The following is a 4,207-nucleotide window of genomic DNA, read 5'->3' as shown; positions in this document are numbered from 1 at the left end:
GGATGGATGGATGGATGGATGGATGGATGGATGGATGGATGGATGGATGGATGGATGGATGGATGGATGGATGGATGGTGGCTTTTCCTTTGTGCCTCCTGCCATCTGTAGCCCGCTGGGCCAAGGGTGGGGAAGATGCTCAGAGGAGGGGAAGCTTCTCCAGCAGATCCTGGGGATGTGGGCAGCATTTGGGGCACAGGTATGGAGGGGCTTGGCAGCTGGCCTGCAAGCAAAGCTGAGTTACTAGAAGAAATAACAATTGCTGATTTTTGAGTATCCATAGCAAAGAAGAAGACAAGACTGTCAGCATAGAAACAGATTAGAAAAGATATGTGAAAATTTCTGTAAGCTAGACTACGTGCATAAGTAGATGTGTATACATGCCTTGTTGAATTTTTGTAAAACTGTTGCCAACTATATTGACATTAATTGCTTTGCACCGATGAATATAATAAGTTACTGTGATGTAGTTAATGACTTAAGATCGCGCTTTGTTAAGAATATATAAGCTAGAGAACACGCAGAATAAAAAAAATATTTTCTTCTTAGACCCTGATCACATGTGTGTGTGTCACCTCCGACCTGACAGTGACACACAGGGGGCAGGCTGAGGGCAGCACTGCTCTGCCTGGGGGACAGGGTGTGAGCTGGGCCCTCAATAGGCAGGTGTGAGCAGCAGCAGCAGTCCCAGGTGTTGGTTTGGGGGACCCTGCTGTGGATGGATGCGCTGTTTTCCTGGCGTGGTTGAGGTCTGTTGTTGCAGGAGGGTTTTGCCATGTTCCCAGGGCATGGCCCGAGCGCTGCTTTGCAGCCGCTGGGGTGACACAAGGGAGCTGTGATTTGCTCCTGCCTGGGCTGGAACTGAGCTGGGTGGGGAGCTCAGGTGCTTCCTGAGACAGCACAGCACCAGCGAGGGAAAGTGTTACACAATGTGGGGACGTGCAGTAGCTGTGGGCTCCCTCCAGCCCCCTCCTCCTTGGGTCTGTGTGTGCCAGAAATGAGCAGAAGCATTTTTTCTTTGCATTGTCGAGGAAGAGGGACTCATTTAGTGGATCAGGGTTAGGGGCTTTTGTGGTGATGCCATCCCCACAGCCCCCCCCTGCCCCAAGAGAAAGAAATCCTTCCTCCCTGCCTTTCCCTGGGACATGAAATGCTTTAAAATTATGGAATTTGTCCTTGTTTTGAAGGGTGGGACTGGCTCTTTGATAAAACCTCCAGCCCTGCTGTGCAGCTCGCACACAGTGGAGCTGGGAGATGTTTTCTGCCTGGTGTCACCGTGAAGCCTCGCAGACACTGAATCCCTCTAGAGGAGGGCACATCTGCTCAGGAACCTGATCTCATTTCTGCCTTATAGGCTCTCCAGCTAAATGCACCATTTACTCTCATGAAAGTAATTGCTTTGAAGGCCGTGGAAAAGAGAAGCCAAAGCCACAGACAGCCTCTAACCTCGCTGGTGTTTATTCAGTAAATTAATAAACACTAACAGGGCAGTTCACAACAGCACACAGCCTATTTTTAAGCCATCCTGGGCACTGCTAGGAGAGCACAGGGTGCCCCAGCCACTCTGCAATGTGCAAACCCTGGCTGTGGGTGCAGGCAGGGGTCACAGTGCACCCAGGAGCACCGTGGAGCTGGGATGTAGCAGCTCCATAGAAACACATCTGCTCCTGCCCTGCCAGGGAGGGGCTGCTCTGGCTCTGCTGCTGCTGCTGGCACTGAGCTGTCCCCTGCTCTGCCTCCCTGAGCCTCAGGAGATGCTGTAAAACACTGCAGTGCAAGCACTGGGGCTGCCCTGGCCCTCCTGCTGCCCAGGAATGTGCTCCCAGCAGCAGGGCAGGAGCACAGCGAGCCTGGGAAGCCTGGGTCACCCAAACTCCGTGTCAGGGTGACTTGTGTGCTCTGCCTGCGTGTCAGAGAGGCAGAATTCCCTTCCTGCCATCAATCCTCTTCTTCCCTGCCCTGCTGCACTGCCCTGCCCCTCTCTGCACATCCATAGCCCTGCTCCCTGTCTGAAAGGAGCACAGGGTCCTGCCCTGCACAGGCTCCCTCTCCTGCCACTGCACCCACCCACAATGAAAACAGTGTTAAATATACATAAATTTATTGTAGATACATTGTATGTAATTATATATGTGCATACTAAACGTATAATAATAATATGTTAGTATTAAGGTCATTATAATGAAATAATATAAACATATATTATTTCATATATTTAATATAAAAGTAAAATAAAATAACATATATAAAATAAAATCAAATATATAAAATAAAATATGTTATTATCAAAATAAAAACAGTGTTATATATACATATATTTATTGTAGACACATTGTATGTAATGATATACGTGCATACTAAATATATAATAATATGTTATTATTAAAGTTATTATAATAAAATAATATAAAAATAAAATCAAATCTATAAAATAAAATATGTTATTATAAAAATAAAAACAGTGTTATATATACATATATTTATTGTAAAGACATTGTATGTATGTATACTAAATATATAATAATAATATGTTAGTATTAAGGTTATTATAATAAAATAATATACAAATAAAATAAAATAAAATAAAATAAAAACAAAATAAAATATGTTATAAAAATAAAATCAAATCAAAGATATAAAATAAAATATGTTATTATCAAAATAAAACCAGTGTTATATATACATAAATTTATTGTAAATACATTGTATGTAATGATATATGTGCATACTAAATATATAATAATAATATGTTAGTATTAAGGTTATTATAATAAAATAAAAATAAAATCAAGTAAGATATATAAAATAAAATATGTTATTATAAAAATAAAAACAGTGCTATGTATGCATAAATTTATTGTAAATATATTGTATGTAATTATATATGTGCATACTAAATATATAATAATAATATGTTATTATTAAGGCATGTGAGGTTAGACAGATGCTTTTTTAATATTTAAATTATAATATATTTATGATAATTATATATTTGGGCATATTAAAAAACATTTCCTCAATCTCATACCAATGTCACAAGGGGAGAGGAATGGAGCATAATGATGGAAGGCTGCTGCTAGCTTTATATATATAACTCCATACTTTTATTTTTCTATAGGGCGATTTTATTTTTCTATAGGGTTGTTAAAGGTAGGTTGCCCTAGGTTTACTTGGTAATATTGACTTTTCTGGGTTTTTTTTTTTTTAAGTGGCAAAAGTTATTGTGGATTCTTCAGAAAGAAGAAACATTTTTACTGCTGCACAGGGTTTAAATGGCACCAACCAAAGTGTGGAGCTCACGTTCATCACCCAGGCCACAGCCAGCAGGGGCCAGCCCGGGCACTTTCTGTAGAGCCTGTGAAGGGAAATCTGTCCCTCCTGCTCTGTCCTGCCCTCTCCTCACCTCCTCTGAGAGCCCCCCTCACAGCCCTGAGACAGACACAGCACGCTCCTAATGAGGATTTCTTTCTTGGGTTTCTTTTACTAAACCTAAGGAAATGAATTTTGTTTCTGCAGCAGTGTTCCATCCCGGTGGGATCCCAGCTGAGCAGCTCAGGGTGTTTGCCTTTGCAGAGCTGGTGTGTGAGGGAGAAGAGCCAGGGGCAGAGCAAGTGTCCAGTTCCAGCAGCTCCTGGCTGCCAAAACAAAATTAACCAATAAAATACCCACAGGTGTTTATACAATGGCACAGCTGTGGCCAGGGCTTCACAAGCTGAGGAAGAGCACACTGGAAGTGTTTCCATATCAAATAAACTCAGGAGCAAGTACAACAAACCACAGGGTGGAGCACAAGTGTGATGGGGGCTCAAAGGAGCAGAAACTGGGAACTGGGGGTGCAGTCAGCGCTGGGAATAGACACCCAGCCCTCTCTGTGAGCCCAGGAGCAGGATTTCCTTTCCAGCCTTGCCCCAGCAATGACTCTCTCAACTCTTCTGGGCAAGTTACATCACTTCTGATTTTTTATTTTCTCTCCTGAACACGAGGTTGCCGTTTTATGCCTTGGCAGTGTGGCTGGGACAGTTTCAATTGTTTGCAACACACTGCAAAGAGCCACCAGGTGAGATTTACCCAGGAGAGGAGGGGTTCAGCTCCTGAAATGCACCCTCCTCCCATTCCAGATCCTCTGGAAGCTGGAATTGATGCTCCAGTGTTGGCAGAGCAGGAATTCAGGTGGGACCATAGAGGTCTCTCCTGGGGAGCTGGGAGA

Source organism: Geospiza fortis, unplaced genomic scaffold (genome assembly GCF_000277835.1).
Source record: "Geospiza fortis unplaced genomic scaffold, GeoFor_1.0 scaffold88, whole genome shotgun sequence".
In the NCBI taxonomy this organism is placed as follows: Eukaryota; Metazoa; Chordata; class Aves; order Passeriformes; family Thraupidae; genus Geospiza; species Geospiza fortis.
Note: the sequence above shows the minus strand (reverse complement) of the source record.